General features: G+C 37.0%; 1 long non-coding RNA gene and 2 other non-coding genes across 4 annotated transcripts; all 3 read left to right on the forward strand.

The window, feature by feature from the left end:
* Nucleotides 1-14,374: 14,374 nt before the first annotated feature.
* LOC118501704 lies at nucleotides 14,375-17,561 on the forward strand. Of its 2 annotated transcripts, none has more exons than XR_004904346.1 (3): nucleotides 14,375-14,461; nucleotides 15,665-15,791; nucleotides 17,330-17,561. It is a non-coding gene; the product is annotated as an uncharacterized LOC118501704 (long non-coding RNA). The 2 variants fall into 2 exon arrangements; XR_004904348.1 differs by having other exon boundaries at nucleotides 14,379-14,461; nucleotides 15,643-15,791.
* On the forward strand, nucleotides 14,649-14,725 carry LOC114490389. Its single transcript, XR_003683949.1, has one exon. It is a non-coding gene; the product is annotated as a small nucleolar RNA SNORD126 (small nucleolar RNA).
* Nucleotides 16,683-16,829, forward strand: LOC114490388. Its single transcript, XR_003683948.1, has one exon. It is a non-coding gene; the product is annotated as a small nucleolar RNA SNORA79 (small nucleolar RNA).
* Nucleotides 17,562-18,301: the final 740 nt, after the last annotated feature.

Genomic DNA, 18,301 nt, shown 5'->3' on the forward strand with positions numbered 1-18,301 from the left:
TGCAAATCAAGACTTCATATCCTAACAAGTGAACATTTTAGGTGGTATCACTGATTATAATGTGATAGTCCTAAGATTTATTCAAATTTCTGTATTATCTGTAGTCTAGATCAGTGATTTTCAACTGGTGTGCCCAAGAATTTTTAAAACATGCAATACCTGACTCTTTAGTCAGGGGAACTGACCAATTTTCCCTTAGGTTGTCAAATAAAAAAAAAGTGATGACAGCCAACACAGCAATAGCCATCCAGTGTGAATGAATCAAAATTTTACCTATTTTTTTTTGTCAGCTCTGCAAAAGATATCTTTTAGGAGTTAGTTTGTGTGTGTAATGAGGTGAAAAGGGTTGAAAATCCCTGACCTAGATCAACATATTAAAGTGACAGGGAAATGGATCAATCAGGCTAAAATACAGGTACATAATTACGGAAAGTGTTCATATTCAAAAAGTAAAATTTATGAAAAGCAGGGATTTATGAAACCACAATTAAACAAATAGGTCTTTAAAATGGGGATTCTTCCTAATGATCAGTTGGTTGGCTTTGTATCCCATTGGACTGAGAAAGTAGTACCCATGCCCTGATAAAGAATTATTTAGTTAAGACATAAGATCATGTAACTCAAGTGGCTGAAGCAATCTATAAATAAATATATTTTCTTTATGTGAGTCCCCAAAATGTATAAAAACTTTTTCCAGTAAAATTTCTGAAACCCTATAATACATAAAATAATGAAAAATAGCAGGAACAGAAGAAAAATGAGGGAGAGGGAGAAGAAGAGAAAGGGGAAAAAGAAGAGATAAAAATTTAAATAATATCATTGAGTTGCCTAAGAAACATCCAAACATGTAGAGAATTTTTATGAGTTTATTGGAGGCAAACTGATCACATTATGTCAGGGAGCAAGATCTCAGATGCTCTGGAAAATGGCAGTTTCCCAGCTCATTTTATACATGACAATCAAAGGAGGAGACATAAAGAAGGTGCACGAAATCCTTTGGTGATAGATTAAAGGGACAGGAGAAAGCATAGCAGGGAAATCTCTAGGACTGGATAAAAGGCAAAATGGAGAAACACATACTTCTTTTATATTGGTGGGTACAGGATATAATAATTAACATCTGCATCATGTAGAGAAGATATGCAGGGAACAAGAAAACAAGGAGGCGTTCTGTGGTCCTATCCTCTGGTGGTCTTGAGTCTGATGCCGATAGTTGGGACTTTGAAGGATAGGAAAAGAAAATTACTCTCATATCTGAAAGGTATGTTGTCCTAGATACATAAGACAGAGCTCACTTAAGGTAAAGATTGACCTTTGCTAAGGAAGCCATTGGCCTAGGATGTGACTACCTGCTATGACCTGCCCAGTTAGGCAACTAATCAGATTATCCTGTGTGGTTACTTTTGGTCACTGAACTTGCCAGGTCTGCCACATGGCCCCTTTGAACTTGTCGGGTTTATTGCATAATCTCTTTTTCATTCACAATTTGTAGAGCATACAGTAAATGTGAGTTTACTGCTTGGCCTTTTAATCATTATATTTGTATGTCTTTTAAAAAGGTTAAATCATTAGAAAAAATCAGATATTTTTAAATTTGTGATTATAATTAAATGTTTAAATTTTTGAGTATCAAAATTTATAAAGCATATTAAAACAAGATACCATTTCCATGGATTTACCAGTAATACTCATATTGCATTGCATCATATATTTGTTCAATTTTTGGAAAGCAAAATAGTAGCCAAGTTTCAGGAGATTCTCAGTGCCTAATGGATGGGGAAGAAAGAAGAGAATTATCAGCATAGGTACTGATGGGATAAGAGGGGAAGGGGAAAGAATTACAGGCCCAGAGAAATAGAAAAAAGTTAGCCAAAAAGCCTGGTGAAGAAGGATTGTGATTAAAACAGAGGGACCTAAAATTGATCCCAGGTATCTCAAGGTCAGGGACTATATGCAACAGGATGAGCCCTAAGGAAGACTAGAAGTGGAATAGAGGTGAAGAGAAAAGTGCAGGACTGGTAGAGATGAACAGAGTAGCTAATTGGCATCACAGGTGATAATTAGAAAAAGGGATGAGAAGGGAAGTTTTTGAAAGGATGTTTTCACAGGGTGGGGTGGGGGAAGTTTTGCTTTCTTTTTCTCTTTTTGTTTTGTTTATAGTGGGGCCATGAAGAATTGGGGATAATGGGCTCAATCTGTGATGCTATATAATGTTTATATCATCTGTTGAGTATAGATGCAATCAAAATGAATTCCGCAAATTCAGGGTGCGTGTGTAGAGGGTGAGGAGATTGTTGTTTGCCAACACCTTACTATGGACACACCTCTCTCTTCCCCTGAGTTGTAAGAATATTTAGATCTATGGTTGGGGGAGGGGCAGCCTGACTCCCGAATACATCCCAAACTCAGAGTCTGTTTCACTCACTGTCACGTGGTGTGGCTGCATTAACTTATGGTGCTGTAATCGTCATCTTGTTCAAGTAGATCCTTGCTTAGGTCAGCAAGGTTCTTTGAGGGCAGATGATCTCCCTTATTCAGTGCTAAGCCTGGCCAAAAGTGTCCCATTTAGAGTCACTCAAGGCTCACATATTTTTAATACCCCCTGTAGGACTGCAGAGTCAGCTAATTTCAGCATTTGCAACCCAATTTTTCTTCATTCCTCTCTCCAAGAATCTACTTTAGAGATTGGGCAGCTTTTCCTTTTCAATACCTAGAACACGTGGGGTATGTGAATCTCTGCCTATATATATTATCTTGGTATTTTAAAGCTCTTTACTAAAGTAGTTTTCCTACAGTGATTTCAGAGAGCCCTACAATCATCCTGGGATTCCAAAATGATCCACTGGTGCACCTCTCTTTGGAAAAGGAAACCTGCAAGATAATCTTCCTAGTGCTAAAGTAGAAAATTATGGGTGAGGGTAGATCTGTAACCACATGAAATTTAGAAGCAAAAACTTATTTTCATTGCTTTATTTGTATACAAAAAGAGTTGTATGATGTACAGACAAATTGAATAGCATAAGAAAACTCATGCAAGCATTTATTTACTTTTTTTCATCTCTGCTAACCACAAAAGTGGGTAATGAGCAAAGAAGGAAGGAGAGTATGAATTGAGCATGTACTATGGACTAGTCATTATGCTGGACTCTTTCATATATTTGTATATATGCTAGGGAAATAGTGCAACAGAAATCTGGAGCTACCTTTTTAAAGAAATTTGAAGAGTTTACTCAGGTAATGATTTGCAAATGGGGACATGTAGTCCTCAGTTTGAACCAAGCCTATTTTGCAAAATGGAGGGAATAGACCTGATTTATAAAGGCAAAAGTTGGAAGGAGCTGTTGATCAAAAAATGGGTTGCTAGGAGAAACAAGACTGTAAACTTACATCATTTGTTTTCTGTTGGTGGGGCAGCTGGACTTGCAATAGTTGGCTGACTCAGTGATCAAGCTAGTGGGGTTGTGAGGTGGAAACAAAGGGTAATATATAATAAAGCATTTGTCAAGTCCTAGTTTCAGCCCAGGCCTGTAGGTAGCCTGTGGGCTGTCTTTGAGCACACAGTTATAGTACAGGGAGTATCATTTAACAACGATGCAAGGTGTACAATTTATCAAACAGTACAATCAACACAGAGTGGGGGCTGCTGGCTCTGCAGGCAGTTCAGAGCCCCAAAATACAACATTATGCTCTGCAATCAACTTCAAAGCTCAAGCAGCAAAAATCCAAATTTTGGGCCACAATTTATGATATTAAAGTTCTTACAGGTCCTCAGTAGGTATGACTATTGTTACTGCATGGCATCTGGATCTGGAGTGGGTCTGCCTCTGGCCCACAGGTAGTGTGTGGGTTCTTCATTTCATGCAGGAAAGATCTCACAACAGAGTCCAGGTGACTTTGAGAGTATGTTTATTAAAGCTAGGGACAGTGAAACAAAGGAAGGGCTTCAGATAGAAGAAGCAAAAGGAGAGGGCCTAGGCAGGGCTGTTTTGGCTTTCTAAGAAATAGAAGTTACAGTAAAAGAAGTAAGCTCACTGGGGAGTCAGAGAAAAGGGGGGCCTTGGAGGCAGGTTCAGGGAGTAAGCCCAGGATGAGCTGCCACTGCCTGCTGTTCCCCTGGTTGCAAGTCTTGTGTGGACCCTTAGAGTTTAGGAGAAGGAAAGTAAAAAGTTTATGCCTGAGAAGGGGCATGGGCATTATTTAGAGTGAGCCCACACTGGATCTTTGTTTTGGGGGTTTTTATCTTTCTCCTGCAAGCAAGAATCTTAGGGAGGGTTTTAGCAGAATGTTCATCAGCTTTCTAGGTGCGTTTTTAATATGCTGCTGTATCAAAATGAGTGTATAGGGGAATTTAGGAGATGCACACCTGTGAAGGGAACAGTGTGGACATGATCGCAGGAGGTAGAGCAAGCTGCTCAGGCTTTTTATCTTTCTTTGGTCTGTTGAAATTCTAGGGGAAGTCTCGGGGCAGGGTCTTAACATTAGCTTTTCAGGTGTGTCCTTCAATATGCTGATTCATCAAAATGCGTATAAAAGAATCAGGGTTATTTATTTATTTATTTTTGGTTAGTTTTATTTTCAAAGAACATGACTGAAGAGGGACCAGGACCAAGGCCAGTCTGCCCCGGGATGGTCTGGAATGTATAAACCATCTGCAACTAAGTGTTCTTGGTTAGGGAAGATAAAACCTTGTGATTCTTTAGGGGACTTTAAATTACCAAATTGTTTGGCCTTGTTTAATTATTTTGTTTCAGTTCCCCTTATTCTACTTGCCCTAGCTTCTCACTATCCTGCTTCACTATCACCATGATTTAGGGGATAAAACTGAGTTTCAGAGAGTTTAAAAAATTTATTCCAGGTTGTGCAGCTAAAAAGTATCCTGGAAATGATCATAATTCACATGAAACACAACCCAGAATATCCTTGTTCAGCACTTTGAAATAATTTTCATTTGCTACTGTAAGGGAGAAAATGGTTTTCTTCAACCCCTTTAAGATCCTTGGCTGGGCTTGAATATTAAACTTACAAAGAGAGATTAACAGGAGAAAAGCATATAAATTTTATTGAACTTTTGTGCAGACATGGGAGACTTCATGAGAGAATGGAGACCCAAAGAAGTGCGTAGAACAGGAAGCTTTTATATCTTTTAGACAACAATAAATTTGTAAAAAATTGACAAGTCAAAGGGGTTTGAGCTAGGGGTAAAAAATGGTGGAAAATAACTAGAAAGAAAAGGGTTAGTTTAATAAGGTTTTATAAAGCTGAATTTTACTTCAAAGCTAAGCCTTTAACCACTCACCTTTTATCCTCTAAGCCTATTAACTTGAATAATACTTGAACTGATCTAGACTGTTTAGAATGAAACCTTGCTTAAATTACCTTGCATAAATTAACCATGTTGAGGTCACAAAGGATAAGAAGATATCCTAAAGGAATGAAAATTATTTTCAGTAGGCCCATCTAAACAAGAATATATATAAGTAGCCCGAGTTAGCTGTATTCACTTGTGCTAGGTACATTAGCTCAAAAGAAAACTTGATTTAAAAAGTGCAACCTAAAACAGTGCAGGTAGCATCACTGGTTCATTAACACATAATGAGGGGGTTGGGTTACTTCAATACCTTTGAAAGTAAAGGAGGAGGGAATCTGCCTTTACTCATTAGCCAATCAGGCTCTGAGGCCACTTCTTAAAGCCACTTCCTGTGTCTCAGCTTTCTCTCTCTCTGCAGTTAGTGGTGGTGTGGTAAGTGTCCCCTTACTTTTTAGCTGTTCTGAATTTATCTTCCATTTGAGCCATGTGTCCTGGTGGCAGGCCTTTATCTCAAGCCAGCACTGGGGTGTGTGCGTTAGTCATAAGGCAGTTAAGTTTGGCTGCTGAACTTCGGAGGAAGGCAGTGAAATGCTCTGCCTGGCTTGATTCCACGTGGGCTCCTGCAATACTGGGTCTGCCTTCCTTCCTGAGACCTGGCTCCTTGAACACAGTGCATGTGTTCCTGGATAATGCTTGGATTCATTTTACTTGATGGAAAAAGTAGTGTTATTAGTCTAGCCCTGTTTTGAATGATATCTCCGAGGGAAAGGATAGATCTTGGGAGGCCTTTGACCCATACATTTTAATTTTTCTGTGTCTTCAGGGCCCAGTCCCTTTCTGGGCTTGTGGAAGCTTCAGGGGATGTTGTCTTTGCTCAGAGCCTTCTACTTTTCTTAGAGAGACTAAGCAGCAAACTCTGAAGTCAGATGATTTTAGTGAGCCCTAAGAGGAGCTACCAGTATTAATGTGAGGATGCCCTAAGAAGCTTAAGATGTACTAAAAAAGGCCAGGGGCCTTAGTTTAGTACAGAGCTAAATCAAATTCTAGTGCTTCAGTTTACCATTCCAGTGACCTTTGGTGAGTCAGTGAACTATTCCGAGGCTCAGCTTTTGAAGATCAAAATATATGAAGGCCAGGCACTAGTTGGTATATAATAAATGTTAGGTAACTTTTAAAAGTAAGTGATGCATTTATTTAGTATGTATTTTTTCTCATAAATAGTTTTGCCGAATGACCTTAAGTGTAATTTGACTTGATTTCCATTTCTCTCTTTAATATACGTTAGTTTAAATAAAATGTTTGTATTTGTTACCCTTATAGGCAGAAGGTATGAGAAAGACATAAACTAGTATATAGAATGTAGTAATAGCTAGTTGTAGGACTCCCATAATTTTTATCATTTTCAAGCTTTATTAAATTAATGTGACTTTTTGAATAGGCAATATATTCATATGGTTCAAAATTCAAAAAAGATCAAAGTATATTCAAGTGAAGTCTGCTAAGCCTGCTGATTCCCCTCCCCAGTACGTGTTAGCAGTTACCGGTGTATGTTTCCTGAGCTATTTTATGCAGATATAAGCAAATATATGCACTTACGCTTTCCTCTTCTACATACATACTCTGCCATGTACCTTACTTTTTCTGCTTAAGATTTCCAAATGAGTAAATAAAGAGCGACCACATTCTTTATAATGATTACATAGTCATCTAATGTATATATATAACCATAATTTGTTTAATCTTTATTGTTGGACATTTAAGTAGTTTACAGTCTTGTTATTTCCTCCAAAATGAATAGTCTTATACATAAGTCAGTTGTCACATACAACATTTCAGTTGGGTTTTGATATACAGGGTCTGGCAGAAGTAAGGCCTCCTTCAGTGTGGCTGGTAGGATAATAATATGGGTGTAATAATTTATAGTTTTAATTTGAACATTTTACCTAAAATGTCATATGGTGTTCTTGAGTGTGATATCATTATCTTACAGAATCACGTGCTTATGATTTTGTAATAAAAGGTTTTGTAATAAAAAGGGGGCATTATTTGTGCTGGATGCTAAATACTTATTTGTAAGGACTCTCAGTGTATAGTGCTTCCTGTTACTTATATTTACTTTGTATACACAGTGATGACTAGAAACAAACCAACATCATAAATATCTTGATTGAGTACTAAAGAATTTTCTATTAAAAGTAACACTGTGCTGATGGCTTTTATGTGAGTACCTTTTTGCCCACTTTAGTTTAAGGGATCATCTAATGCTGAGAAGGAACGATATCATTAACCAGAGAAACCATGTGGTCTTTGTATTCACAAGGGCAGAAGGAGCATGCTTTCAGTGCTTACTTAGGAAAATGTGTGCTGATACCTTCCTGAAATTAGGGTGCGAAGTGAGTAAACTCATATCTTAACATTGTTAGAAAAAAACAAATGTTTCTTGGGATATAAACATGCAAAATTAAAAAAATGGAAGCTTTTGGGAATTCCTTCAAAGTTATTTTTAAAGTCTTAGAAGGCTAAGATCATGTCTTGTGAAAAAGCTTGCCAATTGGGAGAAAAATTAGTTTCTTTCTGGTGGAAGAATGATTTTGTTGTTGAATAACTTTCCACAGGATACATTGGTGTCTTCACTATTAAGTAGGGAATGAGGGAAAGGAGGAAGTAAGTTCTTTTTTTTAAAAGATGCCAAATCTTGGATTTGGAAGAAACCTTATGAGGGTATGAGTGACTTTCCTGGCTTCAAGATTGTTATGAAAAATGTGAAATTTTTAGGCAGAATATTTGCATTTCTATTCATTAGGTGGTTGAGCTTGGGCACTTAATAGAAACAATATATTAAAGTATTTTATATTTTACCTCATTTTATCTTCACAACAGTTATTAGAGGTAGGTGGTACCTCCTTATTTGGTATTAAGGGTATCTGAAGTTTAGAGAAGTTGCATAACTTGTCCCAAGTCACAGCAAATATATAGGGGACCCAAGATTTAAATCCAGCTCTGTCCAACTTAAATCCATTATCTTAACCACTGAGCTAAGTTACCTGCTATTAAGTCTCTAACCTTGCCTACATTATTTGTAAAATGGAGAGGACATAGCCCTTGCAAAATGAGGTAATATATGAAAAGTGCTTTATATATTCTAAGATAGGCAAAGTTTGAAGTAGATAAAATATCAAGTTAACAGAAGGCTTTACTTCCTCTTGCATCCTGGTTTCAAGTTAAATTAATTCCTGCTGTTTTGACCCAAAGCATTTCATTTGCTACACCAGCAATGTGACTGGTTAAAATGGTGGTCTCTTGGGGTGAACTACACAGGTTAGTCATGTTTCTGATCTCAATACTTTTATTTCAGATATGTTCTGAGTAAATTTGTCCTGCACTGAAAGGTTAAAACAATCACTATTCTTGGCTAAAATAGCGGACAGTAGCAGGAACCAAACTTCAGAGTTTGTTTGATAGTAGTGCCCTATAGAAGAGAGTGCCCTATCTCTAAAAGAGAACTATGCTAAACAACCAATTTAGCATATATTTCTTCTACAAAGTTTTGTATTTTCCTTTGCTTCAGGTTAAAGATGGAATCCACTGGAGAAGAAAGACTGGGGTCTTCAGCACTCTGTGTGCTAGCCCAGAAGCGGCACTGTGAAAGCCTCTATATAACATCTGCTACAGACCCCTTAAAAATCAATTGGGCTTGGATTTGGACATGCTCAGTAGGAATAGTTACAGGCTGATGGGACCATAAAGGCAAGTACTTCAATTCTGACCAAGATTTCATGCCTTAAAGTGTTCTCTGTCACAGGAATATGTGTCTTATCTATCTAAAAGAGATAGGAGAGTCTTTGAGTTACTGTACTAACCTAAATTGCTAGATACACAGTAGGCACTGAGTAAAATTGAGTGGTAATATAATAAAACAGAAGCATCAGTTGATTTAGTGTTAACAGTTTTTAGTTTGTATCAAGCCTTTATGAATCATCTGTTCACATAGAATGAACCCTTTAGCCATAAGCACCAGTACTTTGAACCACTTCCCACAGAAAACAAAATGAGTGTGTCACTGATTATTTATGGGGTATTTACAAAATATTTACCATATTTTGTGGTGTATAAGTGTACCCATGTTTTTTGGCCTACACTTTCAGGGAAAAAACCTTTTGTTTTAATTTTTAATCCATTTATTTATTTATTTATATTTAGAAACAAAGCCAATTATTGTGTTCTAGGATAGTATTTTGCATATGGATACCATTATTGCTTTCTAGAATTACACTTTTAATGCATAAGTATAAATAAAATAATTAACATTTACATAGGTATGGAATTAGTACTACCCATGTATAATGCGCATCCTTATTTTTCTCTCAAAAATTTGGGCAAAAAAGTGAGCGTTTCACATGGCAAAATGTGGTACTTTATACTAGTACTCAGTAATCATGAAGTGGCCTTATGTGGTAGAATGACACTTGCTGAGGCATGACTAAAGTCCTGCATGGAACATCACAATTCGGGAAGGGCATGAGGATTTATGTGCTAGGCTTTGCATTATGTGCTAAGACCCCTTTGCAATCTGGGTTTTGTTTGTGAGATGAGACAAATAGAGAAGTTGCACCTTTAAATCTATAATTATTCTTCTGTAAGATGTATTTGGATCATGGAGTTTTGAGGTAGACATTAAAACTATAGAAACCTCTGACTTCATGTCTTGCTTCCTGTCTACACTCCCTTAGTTAATCTCAAATGCTGATGATCTGAAAATATTTTACATAATTAAAGCATTCTGGGGTACTTGCAACACCTCACTTTCTTTCCAACCTATAGTATGTTATTGCATTCCAAAGCAAACCATGTTCTGTAGCTCTGCTTCTCATGTCATGTTGAAGTGAAAATAGAGAGTCTTGACAGAACTGGATTTAAATCCTAGCTTTAATATCTTGGTGACATTAGAAAATTTATTTAACTTCTCTGAGCCTCAAATTTTCTTGTGAAGTTTGTGTAAACTTCATAAGAAAAGGTCATTGTGAAGTTTGAGTAAAACAATTTCTACAGTTTTATCAGCTTATTTTAGTTATAGCTACCATTTAAGGCACCACTGTCTCACAGAACTTTGTGATGGAAATGTTCTGTATTTGTAATGTCCAATATGGTAGCCATTAGCCAAATGCAGATATTAAACAATTAAAAAATGGCTGTGACTGAAGAATTTTTATAAATTAAAAAAATATTTTATTTATTTATTTTTAGAGAGAAGAGGAGGGGAGAAAGAGGGAGAGAAACATGAATGTGTAGTTGCCTCTTGTGTGCCTCTTACTGGGGACCTGGCCTGCAACCCAGGCATGTGCACTGACTGGGAATCGAACTGGCAATCCTCTGGTTCACAGGCTGGCACTCAATCCACAGAGCCACACCAGCCAGGGCAAGAATTTTATTTTTAACTGAATTTTAATTTACATGGCTGTGTGTGGTATAACCCACTGGACAGTGCAATTTTAAAAAATTGAGAAGTAAGTGATATAATATTAGTTTCAGGTGTACAACATGATCTGATATTTGTATATATTGCAAAATGATAATCTCAATAAATCTGGTTCAGATCCATTACTACACCTAGTTAATACATTTTTTTTCTTGTGATGAGAACTTTTAAAATCTAGTCTCAGCAACTTTCAAATATATAATACAGTATTATAAGTGCAATTTTAAGGCTCATTTTTAAGATCTACATTTCTCTTCATGCAGTCTTCCTTACCCAATGATTCTTTCCTGACAGTACTTGGTCTCTCCACCACTTATTTGGTACTTACCATGGACATTAATTTTCATGAGTCCTGTTTTTTCCAGCTAGATTATATTTGAGGTTATGAAGTTTTATTTATTTATCTTTTAATTTATTTTAAAATATTTTATATATTTATTTATAAAGAGAAGGGAATGGAGGGAGAAAGAGAGGAAACATCGATTGGTTGCCTATCCATCGGGGACCTGGCCCACAGCCCAGGCCTATGCCTTGACCTTAATTGAACCAGAGTTCATAGGACAATGCCCAACCCACTGAATCATACCAGTCAAGGGGAGGTTCTGAAGTTTTTCATGTCCATCCACATCGACATGTTGATTTTCACATGTTGAGTGAAAAGGGACATGATAAAAATATAATTGCAGTAATTTTAGTTAATAAGTTTTTAAAATATATTTTATTGATTATGCTATTACAGTTGTCCCATTTCCCCCCTTTCACTCCCCTCCACCCTGTACACCCTCTCCCACCCATATACCCCCCTTTAGTCATGTCCATGTGTCATACTTATAAGTTCTTTGGCTTCTACATTTCCCATACTATTCTTATCCTCCTCCTATCTTTTCAACCTACAATCTATGCTACTTATTCTCTGTACCTTTTCCCCCTCTCTCCTCCTCCCACTCTCCTATTGATAACCCTCCATGTGATCTCCATTTCTGTGGTTCTATTCCTGTTCTGGTTTTTTGCTTAGTTTCTCTTGGTTTTGCTTTAGGTGTGGTTGTTAATAATTGTGAGTTTGCTGTCCTTTTACTATACATGTTTTCTCTGTATCTTCTTTTCTTAGATAAGTCCCTTTAACATTTCATAAAATAAGGGCTTGGTGATGATGAACTCCTTTAACTTGACCTTATCTGAGAAGCACTTTATCTTCCCTTCCATTCTAAATGAAAGCTTTGCTGGATAGAGTAATCTGGGATATAGGTCCTTGTCTTTCATGACTTGGAATACTTGTTTCCAGCCCCTTATTGCCTGTAAGGTCTCTTGAGAAATCAGCTGACAGTCTGATGGGAACTCCCTTGTAGGTGACTGTCCCCTTATCTCTTGCTGCTTCTAGGATTTTCTCCTTCATTTTTACCTTGGCTAATGTAATTATGATGTGTCTTGGTGTGATTCTTCTTGGGTCCAACTTCTTTGGGACTCTCTGAGCTTCCTGGATTTCCTGGAAGTCCATTTCCTTTGCCAGAATGGGGGAAATTCTCCTTTATTATTTGTTCAAATACGTGTTCAATCTGTTGCTTTTCCTCTTCCCCTTCTCGTACCCCTATAATTCGGATGTTGGAACGTTTAAAGATATCCTGGAGGTTCCTAAGCTTCTCCTCATTTTTTTTGAATTCTTATTTCTCCATTCTTTCCTGTTTGGTTGTTTTTTTCTTCCTTCTGGTCCACTCCATTGACTTGCGTCCCAGTTTCCTTCCCATCACTATTGGTTCTCTATGCATCTTCCTTCATCTCTTTCATGGTAACCTGCATTTTTTCATCTAATTTGCACCCCAAATCAACCAATTCTGTGAGCTTCCTGATCACCAGTGTTTTGAACTATGCATCTGATAGATTGGCTATCTCTTGGTTGCTCAAAAGGATGAGTCTTGGGGCATTGATCTGTGCTGTTTGAGACATCTCTCTCTCTCTCTTTTTTTTTTTTGGTCTGGTTGCTCCTGTTATGGTGAGGGGTGGAGCCTTAGGTGTTCACCGGGGCTGGGCACCCCAGTCACTAGATTTTGACGTTGTATGTGGGGGTGGGGGCAGGAGAGAACAATGGTGGTAGCTCAGTTCTCCTGGGACCTCAGTCCCTTCTCTGGGATCCTGGGTTGCGCACTTGCCCTGGTCCACAATCGCTGCCTCACTGGGTCTGCCAGCTGCTTGCAAACTCAGGGTCCACCTGCTGCGATCTTGCACGCCCCAGATGCTTTACATGCTCCTGGTTGCCTTATGCACCCACTGCTCTCTGTTCTCCACGCTGAGACCCGTGCCACCCCTCCTACCGGTCTGGATGAATGGGTCTACTTCAACTTCTTGGCTGTCCGACTTCCATTCAGATAAATTCTCTGTCCATTTCTGGGTGTTATTCTACCTCTAAATTGTTGTTGTTCTAATCTTGGTTGTGCGCGAAAGTACGGTGCATCCACCTATGCCTCCATCTTGCCAGAAGTCCCAGTTAATAAGTTTTAAATGATCATTAAGTATAAGAGAAAAAAATACTAGTTAGTAATTGAGTGAAGAATAGGGAACAGTCTGAAGGTGGCCTGCTATGATGAATTTTGTGCCCAGTCTGTTTCACTTTCAAGTTCAGATAACACTCAAGCTCTGGAAGAGAAAATTAAAATTTCTTATATTGCCATCTTGTGGCCAACTTGGGCTGCAAGTGATGTGAATTCAATTTTGCTTTGTCAAGGGAAGGTTTTCTTTAGTTTATTGTGAGGGTAAGTTCAGTAATAAAGGTCAAGTATAATCAATTTTTGGCTCAAATGAAATTGAAACATGCTTTGAAAAAACTGATTATTTTGGATTATTTTCTCATTTGTCTGAATCTTAGCTTCTCCCCTCCACCCCCCTCCACACACACTTTTTAAAGGATTTTTGTGAATTTGGTGACTGGTTAATTGTGTTCTGCAGTCACGTACCTGTAGGGTTCACAGGCTGGCGGTAATCCATGCTACTGATGCCTCATCTTCCTGTGTTTGTTCCCATGGCTGCTTAGCCCTGCAGCCAGCAAATGACCCCTTCCCTTTGCATACCTGTTCTCTTGTGAGATTGTTGACTGCTACAACCTTTCAGAAGTTGGTTAGACTTATTGTACAGTTTTGCCCAAACCTTTATTTTTTTTATTTATTTTATTTATTTATTTTTAGAGAGGGAAGGGAGGGAGGGGGAGAGAGAGAGAGAGAGAGAGGTGGGGGGGGGGAGAGAAACATCAATGTGCGGTTGCTGAGGGTTATGGCCCGCAACCCAGGAATGTACCTTGGCTGGGAATCGAACTTGGGATACTTTGGTTCCCAGCCCACGCTCAATCCACTGAGCTACGCCAGCCAGGGCTTCAAACTTTTAAATTTATAGAAAAAGCTGAGCTTGTGTAGAAGTTCTGGCCTAATCTAATACTGACTTTGGGCATTTGATGACATTTTGCAAATAGATGGGTCCATTTACAGTACTGAATGGAAATTCAAATAAAGAATGAAAATTTTCCTTGAGGCTATATGGGGAGTAGGCTGGTGTGCATTCAAGTCATGTGATCATAACATTTATGTATTTTTAAATTTTTTTATTTTGCACAGATGAGGCTGGGTAGTTGATAGATCCTATAGTTCAACTTTGTTCCTAGATACACTAGAAGGTGGATTCATCTGACGCCAAAGGTAAGTGTGAAAGAAAAACCTTCATTTTTACCTCATTTGAATTTCTAATCACCCAGCAAGTTTTAGGGCTCAGTGTTCTTAGTGGCTGAAATTTGGTAGTTGAAAAAGCCTTAGTTCTAACCTTAACAGGGTTGTCCTGGATTAGGGACAAGGGGTGGTGTTGGTTTGCCCTTTACCAGTCATTTACAGTTTGCCATGATGAAATGCATGTTAAGTCCGTGTTTCAGCTGATCATCCTGATTAAACACATGCTCTGAGCAGACTAAAACTAGGGAAAACACTTGAACTGTGTTCTGTTTCTTGGAATGCTTACTGGGATATATCCTATGATCCTAAGTAATTCCTAAGTCTTTATAAATTTGATGCTATAATACTTTGTTGTACTTTGATCTTTTGACCAAAAGATCTTTTTGAGATAAACAGAATTAAGGTCAAGAATCTTTCATCAAAAAATTCAAACAGTACAGCCTTTGCTGGTGTGGTTTAGTGGACTGAGTATTGGCCTGTGAACCAAAAATTTGCTGGTTCGATTCCTAGTCAGGGCACATGCCTGGGTTGCAGGCCAGGTCCGCATTTGGGGACGTGCAAGAAATAACCTTTAAACAGTACAGAAAAAGCACTGTTAACTGATATAATTCTTTCTACCTAGTAAAAACTACTAGGTAGTTTTTAACTAATCACTATTTTACTAATCTAAGATTAAAAGAATCCCTGAGTTGGTTAAATCAATTTGACAAGACCATATAATGCAACATTATCCAGTCACTTAAAAGTTATGATACAGTTTTACCTTGCTTGAAATGGAAGAGTATTAATAATATATTAAGTTAAAAGCAAGTTACAGAGCAAAACATATAATCCTTTTTCTGCTTAAACCTTTGTGTATACTTATTTACTTGAGAAATCATCTGAAAGGGTACACTCAAAATACTGGGGATAGTCTCTACAATTGGGTCCTGTAGGTGACCTTGTTAACCTGTATTTGCTAGCTTTATTGTATTCGTTGTTATATGATTTCAAAAGTTATTTTAAGCAGCCTATATGGGACAGGCCTGTTTTGTTGTGTTTTTTTTTTAGCCCGTGCCTGAATGTTTCAGCAGAGAATGGAGGTATATATGAGGGTGAAATATAGGAAATACAAATAATGCCAAGTAACATCAGCACTTGCAATACTTTTTTAGCTTTTGGCTATGTCTTTTACAGAAATGAAATTTCAGGAGGCCAGAACTGGATGTCAGGTTTTTTTCTAGAAACTTCTTTCCCAGCCTTGAAACTCTTGGGTGCTGTAAGTCTTGGATATACAACATGCCATCTGCATTTTTCTTTTATGGTAAGGCTTATGTTAAGATTGAGATATGTTGACACACATATGAATTTTTGAAAATTCAGCTTTGTGACATGGCTAGTTCTGCTAAGGTGCTACAAATTTAATTTTTGTAAAAGTGAATTACATAAAGATGTTGAGAGGTAGCATAGTATAGTAGTTATATATGGGTTCTGGAGTCAAACTGGGTTCAAATCTGTCCTCCATGACTTAACCAGCTATGTAACCTTGGCAAGTTTCTTAACACCTCGGTGTCTTAGTGTCTTTATATCTTTTTTTAAATTTTATTTTAATTGTTGTTCAAGTACAGTTTTATATCTTTATATCATAAAAGAAGAAAATACTAGCATCTGACTCGAAGGAATAGTTCTTGAATTTGAAGATTAAATTAGATAATAAATGTGAGGGGCTTAGAACGTTGTTAAACATATGGTAAACGCTCAGAAGATGCTTGCTATTTTATCAGTGTTCAGGTGTATATTTATCTTAGATTTTATACTACCTGGCAATTTCTTATATCTGCATAATGTTGGAGACTGTTTATTGCTTATGTGCATCTTCCACTTGGTCTCTTCCTCATTATCTTTTACCTTAAAGCCTAATTTAATTCTAGATTTAAGCAAATATGGTAGTAAGGACTATAGTGTGTATCTCTATATAATTGGTCAGATAACATTTTCTTTAGTTAATCATTTTTGCCACTAGTTTATCATCTAATTCTTCATTTTGTTTATCTAGCTGGATCAGTTGATATTTAATGGCTCTTTTCATTCTTGACTGACTCTTTAAAAATTTAGGTGTGATCAAGTGGTTCCTGTAAGAGTCATGTGATATTTTGAAAAACTATTTCTTAGACCATTTATTAAAATGTTTGTTAAAATGGTTGGAGTTAAGCTTTGATGGCTGTTCCTCTCACTGCTTGGAGCCTTAGGTAGTGGGATTTTAGTCCATCATATATCTAAGCTGACTTGTCTTCACTCAGAGCACCATGGGACGGGTTGGCTGTCCATTAGTGCCTTCTGATTTTTGCGGAGTCAAACAGTTACAAAGCAGGTGGTAATGCTGGATTAAGAAAATTTACTTGTGATTAAAAAAACTAAATTAATTTTAAAACATGAGGATATAGGTTTTCTAAAAGATTTACTTACCAGTATTTATCTTTAGAGAGAGGGGAAGGAAAGGGAAAAAGAAACATTGATGTGCAAGAGAAACAATGGGTTGCCTCTTGCACGCCCCCAGCTGGGGACAAGGCCCACAACCTAGGCATGTGCCCTGACTGAGAACTGAACTGGCAACCTTCTTGGTTTGCAGGCCAGTGCCCAATCCACTGTGCCACACCAGCCAGGGTGACATGAAGATATAGTTTATAGAGAAAACTTTGATTACATTAATATTTGAATAGCACTGATCTAGAGCTATGTAAGAAAGAGCTCTAGTGAATTACTGAAGTCACTCATGTATAAATTTTGAATGGTCTACTCAGTTTTCTACTGAGTGATTATTCACATATTCAGGGTGATATTAAAAATATTCTTTTTTTGCAGTATGAAGATGAAGATGATTCTTCAAATTAAGAGGGAAGCTGACTTTTCTCATCAGAATCATTTACAGAATCAACTTGCAAAAAATATAAAAGGCTGCAAACAAAGGAAAAAGTAAAATATTTTCATTTATCATCCTTAGATTCTTTGCTAGACTGTAAACTCCATGAAAGCAGGATAACTTCCTTATCCTTATCACTTGGCCTAGAATAAATGCTCAAAAAATATTTGAAATCAATCAAAATCTCCACTGATTTTATTATTTTTTTAATCCCTGGAAAATGGCAACCATTTTAATGAGATTTCAGCAAGACATTTACATAGAATAACTGGGATGTAAGTTTTGACTCTTATGTAAAATGTATAGATAGGTGAATTAAACTATCAGGGTACTAGTGAGTCTACTTAAAACTCTTAATGTCTGGTTATGATTGATCCTTTAAGAGGCAACAAAGAATGGCTGTGAAAACACCCTATGTATGTGAGGAATAGATATATAAAAGCTTTGTGATATTTAATAGAAAATCTTTTATTATGAACATTTTATAGCCTTACTGCATGGATATTTATCATTGGTTTAAATTGCACATAAGTATGGTTAAAAAGTCATTATTTCTGGTTTATATTTAGTGTTGAAATATTCTCAGTTGTTTTGGCTAAGATAAAGTACAGGAAATTTTTGCGTTATATACTGCACTTATACCCATGAAGCTATATTTAACATGCAAAGTGTATAAAGTACACGTTCAAATTTTGGAAGTCTGGTATACCTCACTGTGTTTTGGAATGAAATTTAATACTCATGCTTATACTAGAAGCACACAAATAGTTTACAACTCTGATAAATTCTGTTAGAATATGAAACCTATTCTTTAGGTTAAGATTCTTCCATTAAAAGTATCAAATTAGTTTTAAAGTAGATGATGCTAACAGTCCAAGATTCAAAGAATGGGAAGGAAAATTATCTCATAATAT

Source organism: Phyllostomus discolor, chromosome 1, assembly GCF_004126475.2.
Source record: "Phyllostomus discolor isolate MPI-MPIP mPhyDis1 chromosome 1, mPhyDis1.pri.v3, whole genome shotgun sequence".
Lineage (NCBI taxonomy): Eukaryota > Metazoa > Chordata > Mammalia > Chiroptera > Phyllostomidae > Phyllostomus > Phyllostomus discolor.